General features: G+C 46.1%; 2 long non-coding RNA genes across 5 annotated transcripts in view; one reads left to right on the forward strand and one right to left on the reverse strand.

The window, feature by feature from the left end:
• Positions 1-19,861, forward strand: part of LOC134933113 (uncharacterized) — a 185,375-nt gene that overhangs the window by 86,137 nt on the left and 79,377 nt on the right. The gene's annotated exons all lie outside the window — the stretch shown is intronic.
• Positions 18,747-19,521, reverse strand: LOC134935514 (uncharacterized). Of its 2 annotated transcripts, none has more exons than XR_010180207.1 (3): positions 19,449-19,521; positions 19,084-19,180; positions 18,747-18,854 (listed from the first exon to the last, which is right to left on the reverse strand). It is a non-coding gene; the product is annotated as an uncharacterized LOC134935514 (long non-coding RNA). The 2 variants fall into 2 exon arrangements; XR_010180208.1 differs by lacking the exon at positions 19,449-19,521 and adding an exon at positions 19,260-19,332.

Here is a 19,861-nt window from a genome sequence, read left to right on the forward strand (position 1 = left end):
TGGATTAGTACAAATGGTTTGTCGGTGTATAAAGTGCAAATCATTAAAAAATGGAATTAAAACTGATATGTTTACAACCAAGAAAAAGAAAACAGAATAAGATCCCCTTAACATAAACTACAATTTGGACTATGTAAGCTATTTTTTGGAATACATATGTGGCCTGAAATATGTGGGGAAAATGATATACAAAAGAACCTCCTTCCACAAGGCACCTCTTGGCTTTTTTCAGAACAACACAGTCGAAACAGCAGCAGCAGCAGCCTTAATAGGTATTAAAAGAGTTTCAGGGGCAGTGACAGACCAAAGAAAGTGTAACGAAGGGATACTTATTGTATTTACCAATGAAAGACATTGGGCCGGATTCTGAGTGGCATGCAGAAGCGAATGTCGCAGCGGCTATTGGTGGTCGCCATCTGTGACTTTAAGCAAATGCTGCTACGCACTCCCTTCCTTGTGCCTACATAAGCAGGGTCCGAGATGCCCACTGTTCGCATCCAGCAGCGCTGTTATACCCATTGCTGCGTCCGTAGACCATCAGTCGCACCATTGAAACGTGCACAAACCCTATTGCAAGTGCAGTTTCTCCATCTGACTATAGATTCCCATACCTGCGCCTGTGCGTCTGAGCTGAACGCAGCCACATGCATTGACATGCCTGTGACCTTCCCATAACACGCCCGCTGAACAGACCATTTATGCATGCACTACTAGCCACCTCCCAATCACAGCCCAGGAACGCCCATCACTTTCCCCTAACATTTCTGATACCATCTGTCTCTATTGCAACATCGCCTCTGTGTGCACACTCTGAGTAGCGCATGCACTGTACCAGTCTTTTAACATTTTCATGCATGCGCAGTTCCAAAAAATCACTCAACTGCATGAACATCAGCATTGGGTGCATGACTCATTACACCCTTCTGGTATTAATGTAGATATAGACTCTACCTTTCCTCATATCATCATTATTCCCATATTCCCATTCAGTGGTGGAACTTCATCCAGGCAACCTGGAGCCAAGATCTCCGGATTTCTGAGGTCTATGTATTAAGCCTTGGAGAAATATAAAGTGGACGGAGACAAAGTACCAACCAACAGGCTCCTGACATTTTTTAAACACATGATATTAGGAGCTGATTGGCTGGTACTTTATCTCCGCCCACTTTATCTCTCTCCAAGGCTTAGTACATAGACCACTCTGTGTCTTGTTATGGTTATGGATTGTACTCTGTACATATGCAATGTGACCATTGCAAAAGTATACGCATAAGACTGTAATATAGGTAATACATTATTAATTACTCGCTGCATTTGGTGCTAGGTTATACAATGTGTTCAGCAGTAATATATGGGGAACTGGTCTAAGGGGGTCATTCATATCTGATCACTGGGCAGCGATTTTTGCAGTCCTGCGATCACAGGAGGAATGTATTTTCGCTGTGCAGGTGTGCGATCGCATGTGTAGTGGAGCTGCACAAACTAATTTTGTGCAGTCTCTGCGCAGCCCAGGACTTACTCTTCCTGTGCGATGAGAATAGGCTGATCGGGGCCTGGAGCTGACGTCAGACACCCTATCTGAAAACATTTGAGCCCGCCTGCGTTTTTCCGGACACTTCCTGAAAACGATCAGTTGCCACCCACAAATTTTCTCTTCCTGTCAATCTCCTTGCGAACGCCCGTGCGAATAGATCCTTCGCACCATCCCGTCGCAGGGCACCGATGCCCGTTGCAGCCGTGCGACGCGCTGGCTCAGTGCGGTGCATGTGCAGTTCAGATCTGATCGCCCGCTGTGCGAAAACTCACACCAGCGATCAGATCTGAATTAGGCCCTAAGTGCAGCAGTGGTGGTATTTGTACTATTAGTAGTTATAATATCAGGCCCTGTGCATACTTATAGCGCTGTTTATTGGTAGCTTTAGTAGCATACTAGTTAAATATCACATTCAGCAAAATGTTGGATACAAACTGTTATGATGCCCATACACTTGTGTGATGCCCCGCGACGCGACATCGATGAAATCGCACCTGAACTGCCAAAGTGATTAACATGTGATAGATCGCATGGTAATCATGTGATGGGCACGTCACCGCTGAGTGGGAGTGGCCTCCATCCGCTCCCGGCGGGTGCCAATCGCACATCGCAGTGCGATATATAGCATGTGTTTTTAAAAACACATGCGATCGCACTGCGATTCGATAAATATTATGTGCAGCACATACTATCTTGAGACGTGCGATTCGACCGGTGTGCCCGCGCATCGCGTCGAAAGGTACCTAAAATGTGCATGCAATCCGTCGATTTCTCTCACAGATGCGGTCAAAATCAAAGGTTAGCACCGATTATCTCACAAGTGTATGGGCACCATAATCTCCCTCTTTGCACATTGGTTCTAGTGTTGACCACATGGGATCCAGATCTAATACATCCTCTACAAGCATACACATACAACAAACAGTGCACATTAATTAATTAATGCAAAGTTATGAATCGGCACATGTAATTAGGTGTTAATACCAACTGTCACGATCCGGGTATCTGGACGCCATTACTTACCCTTCAGATGCCTCCTAAGGCTGGCTCAGCGTTCCAGGACCGGATCCCGCTGTTCCTGAGTTTCCACATGCAGAATGTCAGAGTGGTGATTTCATCAGCCGCGGCCTCCGCTGTGCCCGCGTGGTTAAATGTGCGCTTGTCAGTCTGGCGTCTCCTGTCTCCTGTGGCCGGCGTCGCCATTACTGTTTCAATTCTCACATGGATTACAAACCAAACTTCCCTCCAAGTGTCTGCATGGGCGCAGCCATCTTGGATTTTGTCATCTGATTATTTCCACCAATCTGCTGTCTGTATTGTTGATTTGCATAATTGCCTAGCCAACCCCTTCCTTGCTGCAGGTATAAGTATGCTGTGCCTGAGCAAGGAAGGCGTCAGTGCTTTGGTCGTCTAACCTAGTTCCAGTTTGTCTCTCTCCTGTGGTTGTCTTCCAGGTTCCAGCTCCTGTCTCCAGACTTCTGCTATAGAGACCCGCACCAGCATTCCATCTGCGGTGTAGCCTGACTCTCCGATCCATTCTGGACTCACCTGTTTCCAGCTACAACAATCACCTGCTTCCAGCCCAGCTTCCAGCAGTGTACAGCTTCTCTTAAAGGGCCGGTGTCCTTTCTGCAGTTTACCACTCTCCACCGGTATTATTATTTCACCGCTCTCAAACAATCACCTGCTTCCAGCCCAGCTTCCAGCAGTGTATAGCTTCTCTTAAAGGGCCGGTGTCCTTTCTGCAGTTTACCACTCTCCACCGGTATTATTATTTCACCGCTCTCAAACAATCACCTGCTTCCAGCCCAGCTTCCAGCAGTGTATAGCTTCTCTTAAAGGGCCGGTGTCCTTTTCTGCAGTTTACCACTCTCCACCGGTATTATTATTTCACCGCTCTCAAACTCCAAACTTCATTATTATTTCATCGCTCTCAAGTTCGTTTATTATTTAACTGGTTCCAGCCAGTATCCACTCCGTACCAACAACAGTCTGGTTCCAGCCAGTATCCACAGCAGCCGTTTTACCTTCAGCAGCCCAGCCTTTCCTGGAACATCAGCTGGTACGATCCTGGGTTCTCTCCATTGCTACAGTCAGGCCTGGTAAGGACTTTCCAACTAGAAGATTATAAGAACTGTCTCACACTACCAGTGCCTGTAGCCCTTGCCACCCTGTAGTACCCAGGAATTGTATTTATCCTCTGTTGACTTTTATGTTTCCTTTTACTGCTGCTGTGTTACGGAGTTTGTCATAATAAACATCATTGACTTTTATCCTGGTTGTCGTGGTCACACCTTCGGGCAGTTATTCTACATGTTACTTACATGTCTAGGGGTCTGATACAACCTCCCAGGTTCCGTTACATCTCAGCCCCTACAACTGAGGCTGCCTCCCGTCAGCTCAGGCCCTCAGTTGTGACAGTAAGCACTGACCTAATGAATCCAGCCGGAGACCAGGATCAAGCGGCCAGGCCGATGCAAGAACTGGCAGCCCGACTTGAACATCAGGAGGCTGCACAGGGCCACATCATCCGCTGTCTCCAGGATCTCTCTACACGGCTGGATGGGATTCAAACGACCCTCCGTGGACCTGGCACGTCCGGTGCGTCCACTACAGTAACACCAGCTGTAACCCCACCCACCTTACCCATTTCCAGTCCACATCTTCATCTTCCAACGCCAGCAAAATTTGATGGATCTCCAAGGTTCTGCAGGGGATTTCTCAATCAATGTGAAATCCACTTTGAGCTTCTACCTGGCAATTTCTTCAGTGACCGTACCAAAATTGCCTATATCATCTCCCTTCTCAGTGGCTCAGCCCTTGACTGGGCATCACCTTTATGGGAGAAGTCTGATCCCCTGCTATCCTCCTATACTGACTTTGTAGCTACATTCAGGCGCATCTTCGACGAGCCAGGCCGGATAACATCTGCTTCATCTGAGATTCTCCGTTTACGCCAGGGAACACGTACTGTGGGACAGTATCTTATACAGTTTAAAATCCTGGCATCCGAACTGGCATGGAACGACGAGGCCCTGTATGCTGCATTCTGGCATGGCTTATCAGAACGCATCAAGGATGAGTTAGCTACCAGAGACTTGCCCTCTAAGTTGGATGAGCTAATTTCTCTTTGCACGAAGGTTGATCTACGTTTCAGAGAGAGAGCAACCGAGCGAGGAAGATCATCTACTCCTAAATCTTCTGCTCCTCCTCCTCGTCAACCATCTCCATCCAAGGATGAGCCTATGCAAATTAGTCGTTCCCGTCTATCTCCCGCTGAGCGCCGAAGACGTCTCTCTGAGTCTCTCTGTCTCTACTGTGCAGCTCCGTCGCACACTATCAATGCCTGTCCCAAACGTCCGGGAAACTCCAGATCCTAGCTCGCCAAGGAGAGGGCCGGCTAGGAGTAATGATCTCCTCTCCATCTCCTCATGACTGTAACCTCCCAGTGTCGCTCCAAATTGCTCAACGTTACAGGAACGTCATTGCCCTCCTTGATTCCGGAGCAGCTGGGAATTTCATAACCGAAGCTTATGTTAAACGGTGGTCCCTACCCACCGAGAGACTGTCCTCGTCCATCTCTTTGACTGCCGTGGATGGCAGCAAGATTTTTGACGCAGTCATTTCCTTAAGGACTCTTCCAGTTCGTCTGAGAGTGGGAGTTCTTCATTCTGAGTATATTTCTTTTTTAGTGATTCCAAGAGCCACATATCCAGTGGTTTTAGGCCTTCCATGGCTCCGTCTCCACAACCCATCAATTGACTGGACGACTACGCAAATACTGGCATGGGGTCCCTCCTGTGCTGAGACTTGTTTAGCCAAAGTTCTTCCTGTTTGTTCTTCCTTCCCCAGGTCATCTGATGTTCCGCCTCCTCCATATCAAGACTTCACGGACGTGTTCAGTAAAGCCTCTGCTGATATCCTTCCTCCTCATAGAGAATGGGACTGCCCAATCGACCTCATTCCAGGGAAGGTTCCACCGCGAGGCCGAACTTATCCGTTGTCTCTGCCTGAGACACACTCCATGGAAGAGTACATCAAAGAGAACCTGGCGAAGGGTTTCATCCGACCATCTTCTTCTCCAGCCGGCGCAGGCTTCTTCTTCGTTAAGAAGAAAGACGGTGGTCTGCGTCCGTGCATCGACTACAGAGGTCTGAACGACATTACCGTCAAGAACCGATACCCTTTACCCCTGATTACCGAGCTCTTTGATAGAGTTAGTGGTGCAACTATTTTCACAAAGCTGGACTTGAGGGGTGCCTACAATCTCATCAGAATCCGTGAGGGTGACGAGTGGAAGACCGCCTTTAACACCCGTGACGGACATTATGAGTACCTCGTCATGCCCTTCGGATTGAGCAACGCTCCAGCAGTCTTCCAGCACTTCGTGAATGAGATTTTCAGGGACATCTTGTACCGCCATGTCGTGGTTTATCTAGACGACATCCTCATCTTTGCTAATAATCTCGAAGATCATCGTTTCTGGGTAAAAGAGGTTCTTTCCCGTCTCCGTGTCAATCACCTCTATTGTAAATTGGAGAAGTGTGTGTTTGAAGTTAAAACCATTCCGTTTCTAGGTTACATTGTGTCCGGTGCCGGACTAGAGATGGATCCTGAGAAACTCCAAGCAATCCAGAATTGGCCTATACCCTTAAGCCTCAAAGGGGTCCAGAGGTTCTTAGGGTTCGCCAATTATTATAGAAAATTTATACGAGACTTTTCCACCATCGTGGCGCCTATCACTGCATTAACCAAGAAAGGTGCTAATCCGTCCAAGTGGTCCGAGGAAGCTACACAGGCCTTTCACCTTCTGAAGCAACGGTTCATCTCTGCACCAGTTCTGAAACAGCCCGACACCGACTCTCCTTTTATCTTAGAGGTAGATGCCTCCTCCGTTGGAGTAGGAGCAGTGTTATCCCAGAGGGCCAAAGATGGACATCTACATCCTTGCAGTTTCTTCTCCCGGAAGTTCTCCCCAGCTGAGCGCAACTATGCCATTGGCGATCAGGAGTTGCTAGCCATCAAGCTCGCTCTGGAGGAGTGGAGATACCTGTTGGAGGGAGCTTCCCACTCAATCACCATACTTACCGACCACAAAAATCTTTTATATCTCAAAGGCGCACAATGTCTGAATCCTCGTCAGGCCAGATGGGCACTTTTCTACTCTAGGTTTGACTTTAAACTCCAGTTCTGTCCGGGTTCTCAGAATCGTAAGGCCGATGCCCTTTCCCGCTCATGGGAGCAAGAAAATGAGTCCGAGTCTGCAGACAAGCATCCTATTATTAATCCGTTGGCATTCTCCACGGTAGGGATGGACTCTACGCCTCCACCAGGGAAAAGTTTTGTTAAGCCAGTTCTAAGGAAGAAGCTCATGCATTGGGCCCATGCTTCCCGTTTTGCTGGACATACAGGCATTCAGAAAACCCTTGAATTTATTTCTAGGTCCTACTGGTGGCCAACTCTGAAGAAGGACGTTATGGAATTTATTGCCTCCTGCCCAAAGTGTGCCCAACACAAAGTCTCCCGCCAGTCGCCTGCGGGGCAACTGGTTCCATTATCTGTTCCCCGTCGACCTTGGACCCATTTGTCGATGGACTTTGTTTCTGATCTACCTATCTGCAACAAGTTTAATACCATCTGGGTGGTAGTTGACCGGTTCACCAAGATGGCACATTTCATCCCTCTCACCGGTCTTCCGTCAGCTTCCAAGTTGGCTCAAGTGTTTATACAAGAGATCTTCCGACTTCACGGTCTTCCTGAAGAGATCATCTCGGATCGTGGAGTACAATTTGTAGCCAAATTTTGGCGAAGTTTGTGTCAAGCCCTCCAAGTCAAGTTAAAGTTTTCCACGGCTTACCATCCTCAGACCAATGGTCAAACCGAGAGGGTGAATCAGGACTTGGAGGCCTTCCTCCGTATATATGTGTCTTCCTCTCAAGATGACTGGGTTCAACTCCTTCCTTGGGCCGAGTTCAGCCACAACAATCAATACCATTCCTCATCTTCTTCTACACCATTCTTCATTAATTATGGATTCCACCCTAAAGTCCCAGAATTCCAACCGCTTCCCGCAACTTCTGTTCCAGCAGTGGATGTCACCTTGCGTCAGTTTTCAAATAACTGGAGGAACGTCCGCGCAGCCCTGCTTAAAGCCTCATTCAGGTATAAGAAGTTTGCCGATAGGAAGCGTAGAGCGGTTCCTGCTCTCAAGGTGGGTGATCGTGTGTGGCTGTCCACGAAGAATTTGAGGTTGAGAGTTCCCAGCATGAAATTTGCACCTCGCTACATCGGACCCTTCAAGATTGAACAAGTCATCAATCCTGTTGCCTACAGGTTACAGTTACCATCCTTCTTGAAAATACCCAGGACATTTCATGTTTCTTTGTTGAAACCGCTGATCCTGAATCGGTTTCATTCCGCACTTCCTCCAGCTCCCAAAGTTCAGACTCAACGGGGAGTCGAGTACGAGGTGGCCAAGATTTTGGACTCACGTTTCCGTTACGGTCAGTTACAATACCTCATTGACTGGAAGGGCTATGGTCCTGAAGAACGCTCTTGGACCAATGCCTCAGACGTCCATGCTCCTGCCTTGGTCCGAAATTTCCACGCAAAGTTTCCTTTAAAGCCTAAGAAGTGTCCTGGGGCCACTCCTAAAGGGGGGGGTGCTGTCACGATCCGGGTATCTGGACGCCATTACTTACCCTTCAGATGCCTCCTAAGGCTGGCTCAGCGTTCCAGGACCGGATCCCGCTGTTCCTGAGTTTCCACATGCAGAATGTCAGAGTGGTGATTTCATCAGCCGCGGCCTCCGCTGTGCCCGCGTGGTTAAATGTGCGCTTGTCAGTCTGGCGTCTCCTGTCTCCTGTGGCCGGCGTCGCCATTACTGTTTCAATTCTCACATGGATTACAAACCAAACTTCCCTCCAAGTGTCTGCATGGGCGCAGCCATCTTGGATTTTGTCATCTGATTATTTCCACCAATCTGCTGTCTGTATTGTTGATTTGCATAATTGCCTAGCCAACCCCTTCCTTGCTGCAGGTATAAGTATGCTGTGCCTGAGCAAGGAAGGCGTCAGTGCTTTGGTCGTCTAACCTAGTTCCAGTTTGTCTCTCTCCTGTGGTTGTCTTCCAGGTTCCAGCTCCTGTCTCCAGACTTCTGCTATAGAGACCCGCACCAGCATTCCATCTGCGGTGTAGCCTGACTCTCCGATCCATTCTGGACTCACCTGTTTCCAGCTACAACAATCACCTGCTTCCAGCCCAGCTTCCAGCAGTGTACAGCTTCTCTTAAAGGGCCGGTGTCCTTTCTGCAGTTTACCACTCTCCACCGGTATTATTATTTCACCGCTCTCAAACAATCACCTGCTTCCAGCCCAGCTTCCAGCAGTGTATAGCTTCTCTTAAAGGGCCGGTGTCCTTTTCTGCAGTTTACCACTCTCCACCGGTATTATTATTTCACCGCTCTCAAACTCCAAACTTCATTATTATTTCATCGCTCTCAAGTTCGTTTATTATTTAACTGGTTCCAGACAGTATCCACTCCGTACCAACAACAGTCTGGTTCCAGCCAGTATCCACAGCAGCCATTTTACCTTCAGCAGCCCAGCCTTTCCTGGAACATCAGCTGGTACGATCCTGGGTTCTCTCCATTGCTACAGTCAGGCCTGGTAAGGACTTTCCAACTAGAAGATTACAAGAACTGTCTCACACTACCAGTGCCTGTGGCCCTTGCCACCCTGTAGTACCCAGGAATTGTATTTATCCTCTGTTGACTTTTATGTTTCCTTTTACTGCTGCTGTGTTACGGAGTTTGTCATAATAAACATCATTGACTTTTATCCTGGTTGTCGTGGTCACGCCTTCGGGCAGTTATTCTACATGTTACTTACATGTCTAGGGGTCTGATACAACCTCCCAGGTTCCGTTACATCTCAGCCCCTACAACTGAGGCTGCCTCCCGTCAGCTCTGGCCCTCAGTTGTGACACCAACAAATTATGTTGTAAATTGATTGCTAGATGAAAATGCATATTACTATATAAACGTAACTGTCCTTGTGCTACAGTATTTTGGACATATTTGGTAAAACTGCACTTTGTAAGTGGTTTATTAATTAGTTGTTCATTATATTCATTAAGTGCATTTGCTTCAATTTTATAATAAAACCCCCAGTGGTCAGTAGCGGATCTTGCCACGGGCAAGCAGGACTTTTGCCCGGGGCGCCGCCTTCCAGAGGGCGCCGGCGCCATCCGGAGGGCGCCGCACCATGGCAAGATCCGCTGCTGCTGTGGTGCCCCCCGCTGCCGCTGCCCGCTGTCCCGCTGTGAAGGGAAACCAGACGCTACGCGTCTAGTTTCCCTTCGTGGGCTGCCCGCTGTGAAGAGAAACTAGACGCTACGCGTCTAGTTTCCATTCCTGGAGAGGACCTTAACTGTAATGATGTGCGGTGCGCGTTGACGTCATCGCGCACCGCACAGCAAAGGTCCTCTACACGAAGGGAACTAGACGCTTAGCGTCTAGTTTTCCTTCGTGGAGAGGACCTTTGCTGTGCGGTGCGCGATGACGTCATCTCGCACCGCACATCCTACTACAGTACAGGGGGCGTAACTGACCACGCCCCCTCTATGAAGCCATGCCCCTAATGCCGCCCGGGGCGCAAGAAGCCCCGGAACCGGCCCTGCCAGTGGTACAGAAAGTACTGTAGAGAGAAATTGCACTCTACTGATTAACTTTTTTGGATTGAATGATATCTCCCTTTGTTTGGTTTCCTAGTCCATCTAAGGTCATGCCTTAAGGTCACAGTTATCAGCTAGGACTTTCGCATATCAAATCTTGAAAAGTGGAGAGAGCTAAAGTACCAACTAATCAGCTTATAACTGTTATTTTAAATATACCCCATATAGTTACAGATTACAGTGGCGCAGATGTATTAAGCCTGGAGAAGGCATAAAGAAGTAATAAAGTGGTGGTAAGTGCAAGGTGATAATGCACCAGCCAATCAGCACCAATATGTAAATTGACAGTTATGAGCTTATTGGCTGGAGAGGAGACCGGTAAATGCTTTTTTTGCAGTTGTGAGGACAGTGTGTGGGGGCCCCGGGGGGCGACCGCCCCTTCCGCCCCGCCGTTAATCCGGCTCTGAGTGTGGGATATGCTTGGTTCCACACACAATGGACTTATTCACCACTCCTTTAGTCTCCATTATTTTATATTTACCATTTCAAAATATTTAGTTAATGGCAGCACTTGCTCCAATTAGTGCATCATGTTTCCTCACACCAGGATATGCGACCTCCATGGAGATATACCCCGTACAGCACAACTTATAATTGCATTACTATATTCTCTCCATACGACTGCATCTATTAATTCTCATGCTGTGTTTATGATTTCATTAAGTCATTTCCAGATATTAATACAGTCTAGTACCATCTACATGACTTATGTATGAGGTGATTTCCAGCTGGTAACTTCTTTTGCTTATGTCAGCTAACGTCTGATTAATGAATGTATGTTTAAATGAAATCACGTGTTACAGTTTCTGAAAACGTCACTTGGCAACATGAAGTCTCTTTTTTCCGGGGTCTGCCAGAGCAGTTAATATCCCCTGCCTTAAAAATCAGTATTTTCAGTTCTTATTTATTAGAAATAAAAATAAATCTGCAGATAGATAATAAATAATGAGTTTGAATATTGACTTTAAGAGCCTAATGATTCTCAATAAAAGTATTGTCTGGAACAGTAAGTGTACGTGTCCTTTGTAATAGAGATAAATCTGTTGACTTATTTGGGGGCCAAATACTTTTGCAATCCACGTTTATGTACTTTATACACAAACTATACTTTTTCCATGGGTCTGCTAGCTCATGGGCTTAAAAAGACAGAACGTCTCCCAAGGATATCAATTACTGAGCACCTGGGGAATTAGTGACCACACATTTTCTTTTTATAAACAATACGCTTTAATCCACAGCACTCAACTATCTGCGGTGCCTGAGCTTTCTGACCAAACTAATTAAATAAAAACAAATTACTTATGTAATTACTCCAAATTGTATTTCATTTAAATGTAGGGAATATTTGTTACAAAACTTTGCAATAATTTGTTAAGACATACTTTTTACATATGTGGCGCTGGCAGTGCCAGATTAAGGTCCTCATGGGCCTGGAGCTGAAATTTCTGTAGGGCCTATTGTGTGTCAGTGCAGGCGGTGAGACCAGCACGTCTGGAGTGTGACTACTGATATGGGGGTTGTTCAGTGATGTGTATATATATTTTATATGTGTGTGTGCGTGTGCATATAAGTATGCATGTATTTGAAAAATAGAAAACTCTCAACACTTAAATTCCCAGTTATCTCCAACATATCAATTATTGAAACAAACAAAAACATACATAGAAAATAGAAAAGTTCCAAAAATTGAAATGAGATAAAACAAATGTGAACACACTCCCTTCTTCAAAACAGGGTGGCCATCATCCTCAACAGTCCGAGATTAAAATCTAGAAACAACAAAAATAGGACAATGTGCCAAATAGTGCAGTATGTAACCAGGGCCGTAACTAGGGGGGCTAAGGGGGCATGCACCCCGGGTGCAGGATTTGAGGGGGCTCCAAGGAGTTACAGGGAAGCAGGGTTTTTTTTTTGTTTGTTTTTTCTCCAGTGAGACAGCAGACAGCTCCCAGACAATGTATTTGACCCACCTGTCTGCCCGCAGCTGGCTCTGACGCTGTACGGGTGAGCTCCAGTACCTGAGATCTCTTCTCTGTCAGATACTGTCTTAAACTCTCTTCTTTGCCATGCAGTGCTGCGACTAGCGTGCGGTGCACTGTACAAGCTATAGAAGCGCACTGTGCTCCCAGTTAGCAGTATCAACCTCCGCTTTGACTCCCAGATGGGGGGGATTTGGTGTAGCTTATAGGGGGTGTAGTGCAGTGATGTAGTGTATCATATAGGGTATGTAGTGTAGTAATGTATTGCAATATATAGGGGCATGTAGTGCACTGATGTGGTGTAGCATATAAGGGTATGTAGTCAGTGCCAGATTAAGGTCATGATGGGCCTGGAGCTGAAATTTATAAATGGCCTATTGTGTGCCACTGCAGGGGGTGTGACCAGCATGGTGGTGGGGGGGGGGGGGGATAACTGATATGGGGGTGTGGTCTGTGCCATGGGGTGTGGCTAGCACCATGGAGGGCATAGCTACCCACCTTCATTCACCCACCTCAATCTCCCTCCCCTCTTTGATTATATGATGCATGCACCACCTATTATATTATTAACAAATTAATTTAAAAAAAACCCACAAACTATGGGTTATTAATAAAAAAAAAATGTTATTGAGGATATATATACAGTATATAGACAAATGCAGGCCAGCACTCCTCAATATTTGACCAACAAGCTCCGGTGCCAGTCCAATGAATCAAATAGCATATGGAAATGGTGGCGTTACTCAGATTCTCTTAATCAGACAGAAGTAACTGCAGATACAGGCGGATATCCTATTAGCAGCTGTACTTTACCGCTGCTAATAGGATCACCTGGGAATATCTTATTAGCTCCGATGCCGGCGTCTTTATCCCCTGATTCCGGCACTTATTGGACAAAATCCCAGATAAGCAACCGCCGGAGCAGCGATAAACACATGGGATCGGGAACTTATCCCCGATCCCATGGGTAATCATTCGACTGCGGCTATAATTTCAGCCATTAAAAATGGCCTCTAATTGGATACCATGATAATGACCATCAGTTATTAATCGCAATATACGGCCATTTTCAACGGGCGAAATTGCATCAGGGCTAATTGGATAGCCCCCACAGTCTTTTCTAATGCCAACGTTTCAGGGACCTAGAGGTCTATTTATCACCATCTGCATCTAATGATGTGGATGACAGGTGATAAACTAGACCAAACTCGCACTGATAATTGAGTACATCGCATGGATGTATCAATTATCGCATGCAGGGACAGAGGCTCTGTCCCTGCGATGCCTCTCCGCAGCATCATCGGGGTATTTCTTGTAAAAAATACCCTGATGTCCTGCTGCGCATGCACCAAGGCACATCGCTACCGCCAGTTTCCCCTCCCCCCCCCCCCCTCGTCGCTACTACCCCCGCGCCGAAAAAGCACCCACCCCTGGATTTTATACTTACCAGTTGCAGGAGCCGGTGTCCGCTGCTCCATGAGGCTGCCGGGCACTGGGTTCTTCTTCTGCGCTGTGACCTATGGTGCTGTAAAGTGAGCTGCCATTTTGCTGCGTCACTTTTACTGCATCGGGGTCACAGTGCAACATATGGAGGTCACAATTTCTACATTCCCTGGGGAATGTAGAAATTTTGACATTTAAAGGATGATGACTATGCCACTAGGTAACACTGTGTCGTATGATATATATATATATATATATACATACACACACACACACACACACACACACACACACACACAAACACACATAAAATCTGCTCATGCTATGGAAAAGTTTAGAATCCTTATTGCCTGCTAGATCATAACTCGGGAAATAATATTAGATGCATCATGCTTCATGAATCATTTTGTTGGATTTGAAAAAAATAAATGTAGTGTAATGCCAGACGATAAAGCACACCATACCACATCAGATAAAATATCTGGCACACAGAACGCACATAAGCCAGAACATAGGGGTCTAGTCACTATTCCTTGGATGGAGATAAAGTGGACGGAGATAAAGCACCAGCCAATCAGCTCCTAACTGTCATTTTTCAAACACAGCCTGTGACATGGCAGTTAGGCGCTGATTGGCTGGTACTTTATCTCCATCCACTTTATCTCCATCCAAGGCTTAGTAAATAAACCACATAGGGGCAGATGTATTAACCTGGAGAAGGCATAAGGAAGTGATAAACCAGTGATATGTGCAAGGTGATAAACGCACCAGCCAATCAGATCCTAACTGTTAATTTACATATTGGAGCTGATTGGCTGGTGCCTTTATCACCTTGCACATATCACTGGTTTATCACTTCCTTATGCCTTCTCCATCATAATACATCTGCCCCATAGTCCTATATGGCAGGATAAAGCCATTTCAATGCAGCCCAAACACACTGAAGATATGTATATGACCAGATCCTATGATATGAATACATCTAGGAGAAAATACGAATTCACAAGACCCAGAAAGACCATGATTGGGACAAACATGGTTAATATCACACACACCAGCATCTAGCAGTTATACCCTTACTTATTCTGCACATCCCCCGAATAGAGCTTGGTACATTGCCTCCCTGTAATATTACAAGATTCATAAGAAGCATTTATCCAATACTGCCATCTACTATTAGTGATATAAGCCAAACATGTATGGATGATTCAGCCAACATTGCATCTAAAAATTAATATACAAGGCTTGCTCGAACATGGCACCCAACGTCTGGGACTATCAACCATTCACCAGAGCAACGCCTACTGCCACCTGATTGGACACCATTTCCTAAAAACAACTTCCTATTGGACTACTGTGCTTTCCTTGGTGAGTCTGAGTGGCAGGGACATAGCTATAGAGATCTACGGGGGTTCTTGGAGATCTTGTGAGACCAGGTGCCTGGAAATCTTATAGTGCCCGGTAGTCCCCCAGGTTAGCGACTGGGTGTGCGATCTCTCAAACGCCTATCCACGAAGGAACATGGCCCAGGATAGCGAAGAAGGGTGGACTGCCTCCCATACCAACATAGTCACCACTACGCACCAGGAGAAGCACCAACACATGCCGGAGAGGGTAAGTTGATGCACCTGGGGGTACAGAACGCTGGCCCTACAGAACGTAGCACCTAAGAAGATGTTCCCAGGAGGGCACCACGCAATACCCATACCTATTTGGGCTAAGCTGTGCATATAGTCATGCATAGACACTGATACCTGTAGCTACCATAAACACTGACCTTTCACATGACCCATCAGCGGTCACCAGCAAAAACTAACATTTATGATTGTATGTTTCTCATTGATGATATCATACTCTATACCACACAGCTGTGATATATTACACATTGTACATGATTTATGTACATATGGCCTGACCACTGTGTCTCAATAAAGGGCACCATTCCATACCATTATAAGGTCAGTGCAGGGATTCCCCAGTGTAATGCCTGACAGCAGCTGGAACCTGAAGGGAGGAGGCAAAGCACTCACCAACTGTTGTGCTGCAGGTGCAGAATCAGCAGACCAACCAAGCGTACAAGCCACTGATGGGAATGATCGCCGGGTGCATCGTGGCATTAGGCTCCGCCCCCTTGTGAGGTGATCCACGGGCGTCTAAAGGGGTGTGGCCAACCGTGAATAGGGGCGGGGCTTAAAATGAGGACCGCAGGAGGCTCCAATACAAAAGGTTTGTCTGGGGTGGGGGTTGGGGTTGTCGATGACAGAACCAGCGGAGCCTAGGACTCTGCAGGCTGTGGCTGCAGTAGCAGGCTTTTTTTCCCCCCCTGTCTATTACAGCAAGGACATCTGCAGAGGCTGTGGGCCTGTTTTAGAGGTTGGGCCTGGAGCTGCAGCTCCATCAGCCCCATTATTAATCCGGCCCTGTATGTAGAGTAGTGATATAGTGTAGCATATAGGGTATGTAGTGCAGTCCATAGGGGCATGTAGTGTAGTGATGTAGTTCAGCGTGTAGGGGATGTAGTATAGTGATGTAGTGCAGTGGATAGGGGACTGTAGTGCAGTGATGAAGTGTTATGATATAGTACAATGGATGGGGACACACATAGGAGCATGTATTCGAACACGCTGGCGGTGCATGTGACACATAGGGTATTTGAGACACATAGGGGAATATTGTCCAGTATTATCCCCTTTTTTCAAATTTTTTGATAATCTGATTATTTTAGTCTGATAGAGTTTGTTTGTTTTTTGTTGTTGTTGTTGTGTGTGTGTGTGTGTGTGTGTGTGTGTGTGTGTGTGTGTGTGTGTGTGTGTGTGACACCAAATTACTGCCTTGCGTCGGGTGATGAAAATCCTAGTTTCGTCCCTGATGTAACCGACAATTTGTGTAAATCCTTACATAATAGTCCTCAGAATGTCATCCTCCTGGCGAGTCTTGCAGGACTTGAAATCTATATAAGGTGTTGCGGCCAGGACTCTGTGCCATTTCACACTAACACATGCTGCTGAAAATTGCGCTATACTCTGCTGTAGTGGCTGTATTATAACTCTGGTCTCACAACCTGCTGTGCTGTGACTGTTTGTAGGGGGCATGCTGCTGTATGCTGCACTACACTCTGCTGTAGTGGCTGTATTATAACTCCAGACTCACAAGCAGCTGTGCTATGACTGTTTATAGGGGGCATGCTGCTGAAAGCTGCGCTATACTCTGCTGTAGTGACTGTATTATAACTCCGGTCTTATAAGCAAGATGCGGTGCTGTGATTGTTTATAGGGGGCACGCTGCTGAAAGCTGCACTATACTCTGCTGTAGTGACTGTATTATAACTCCGGTCTTATAAGCAAGATGCTGTGCTGTGATTGTTTATAGGGGGCACGCTGCTGAAAGCTGCTCTATACTCTGCTGTAGTGGCTGTATTATAACTCCGGTCTCACAAGCGGCTGTGCTGTGACTGTTTGTAGGGGGCATGCTGCTGTATGCTGCACTACACTCTGCTGTAGTGGCTGTATTATAACTCTTGACTCACAAGCAGCTGTGCTATGACTGTTTATAGGGGGCATGCTGCTGAAAGCTGCGCTATACTCTGCTGTAGTGACTGTATTATAACTCCGGTCTTATAAGCAAGATGCTGTGCTGTGATTGTTTATAGGGGGCACGCTGCTGAAAGCTGCACTATACTCTGCTGTAGTGACTGTATTATAACTCCGGTCTTATAAGCAAGATGCTGTGCTGTGATTGTTTATAGGGGGCACGCTGCTGAAAGCTGCTCTATACTCTGCTGTAGTGGCTGTATTATAACTCCGGTCTCACAAGCGGCTGTGCTGTGACTATTTATAGGGGGCACGCTGCTGTATGCTGCGCTATACTCAGAGGCAGTGACTGTATTATAACACCGGTCTCACAAGCGGCTGTGCTGTGATTGTTTACAGGGGGCACGCTGCTGAAAGCTGCGCTATATTCAGCTGTAGTGGCTGTACTATAACTCCGGTCCCACAAGCGGCTGTGCTGTGACTGTTTATAGGAGGCACGCTGCTGTATGCTGCACTATACTCTGCTGTAGTGGCTGTAATGAGACTCTCATCTCACAAGTGGCTGTGCTGTATAAAGTGACTGTGTATAGCGGGCACACTGCATGCTTCACTCTGGTATAAATTGTACTGGTACTGTAGGTGTGCTTTGCTCTAGTGCACTTTGTTCATGTGCATCTATAAGCCCTGTGACTCCCCACAGTTTAAACTGTGCAAGTTAAAACAAAAAAGAAAAGAAAATAATATATCTATTTCTACTGTTTGGTGTGCTTTTCTGTAGTGCCCTTTGTTCAAAGCCCTGTGACTGCATGCAGTAGATAGATCCGGCTGAACACGGCAACCGGGGCTGAGTATTCATTACAATCCCGGCACGGCAAAAAGTCGTCCGGGATTTTGCCGGCTGGTGGAAACCAGCTAGTGTGAAAGGGGCCTTAAGACACACATCCGATACCTGCGGACAGCAACAGAAATTACTCCCAGCTTTTAACAGAGTTCTGGCAATTCAAAAGAGCTGCTTGACTTGGGTATGGCACTGCGAGTGACGTGTGACGTCATAGCATCCTGCCGGCCACGCCCAATGCATTTTGTCGGTGCAGCACTCAGGTTTCGTCAGGATCCTGATGTCAATCTAAATAAGATATAGAGAATATATATATATATAGCAGTGGTTATCTGGCGGCACTCAGGCAGACTTCAATAACGAGTTTGTTGTAGAAAAACTTTTATTTTCATAAAAAAATAATAATAATTTTCATGAAAATAAAGGTTTTTCTACAAAAACTTGCTATTGAAGTCTGCTTGAGTGCTGCCGGATAACCACTGCCATATTGGGTCGGGGGAAACCTGCTCACGGAAGGCACCGCAGCATACACAGTGTTGGAATCCCATTGTGAGTGCCGGGTGAATATGTGTGTGTGTATATATATATATATATATATATATACGAGAATTCCACGTGGTGGAGGGTGCACTCTCACTGTATATAAAGTCCACACATTTCTTAAATAGAAAATTGTTATTGTAGCCTCAAAGGTTTCGACGTTTCGATCCAAAAACCAGGATCTTTTTCAAGAAGGGCCATACATGAATCATCAAATCCAATCATAATATAATGAAGCCGAATGATTAAAAGTATATCTAGAAAAAATAGAACATAAACATGACTGAGCCTCCCAGGTCCCAATATATAACAATATTAGCGACAATGCTTGTATCAACATAAACTACTACATAATACCAGATTTAGAAAAAAGGAACTCATATACCAAAAACAGGTGGCAGAGTAGTGAGACTACAAGGAGGAATAAAATGACACCCTGTGTTCACCACTGGTCATAAAATGCATGCAAGGCCTACCCCTCCTCACCTCTATCAGCACATTCCAATGGGGCTGCATGTCTGAACTGCTGTATACCAAGTGTGGAGAATGTCCATATAATCACAGCTCTGCAACCAAACCACTGCTGTAATTAAAGGATATCTCTATTATAAACGTGTATCAGAATCAAATGTATATATCAAACCTTGTTACCACATAAATACCTATGGGTCTGGAAAGGTGTGCTCAAGACTACACCTGGATAAGGCATTCTCCCACTCAGGGTCAACAGCTGCAGGATCTCAAGAAGGACATTCAGCCACTGTGATTACACATATACACTGTTTAAACAATGTGCATCTAAGGCATAGAAATATATATCAAAAAAGCCATAATCAACGATCAATAAATACCTATAGGTCCAAGAGGATACACATAGGGCAGCCCCTGGGTTAAGCGTTCTCCCACATCAAATCCATAGCTACAAACAATAAATAAACCCAAATCAAAAGATTATAGGATTATACAAACATCAAACTTAATCAGTGGGACAAACCCAACATAGTTACTCACAGAATCATGTGGAACACTGCACAAACCAGGGCTGCATGCACCAACTGGATCTAAGCAGGGAATTTAAATACCCCTTGACCCGGAAGTATCAAGGGTGTGAGGGGTCAACTCAAAAAGTCACCTGAATAATTATCCAAACCTTTATTCCACTTGATTAACCGTTTACCACCAGCACAAAAGGCCAAATAAGCAATCAGTATGCCTGTGTATGCATTAATATTCACAGTACAACAGAGGGAATACACAAAATAGA

Source organism: Pseudophryne corroboree, chromosome 6 (genome assembly GCF_028390025.1).
Source record: "Pseudophryne corroboree isolate aPseCor3 chromosome 6, aPseCor3.hap2, whole genome shotgun sequence".
Classification (NCBI taxonomy): Eukaryota; Metazoa; Chordata; class Amphibia; order Anura; family Myobatrachidae; genus Pseudophryne; species Pseudophryne corroboree.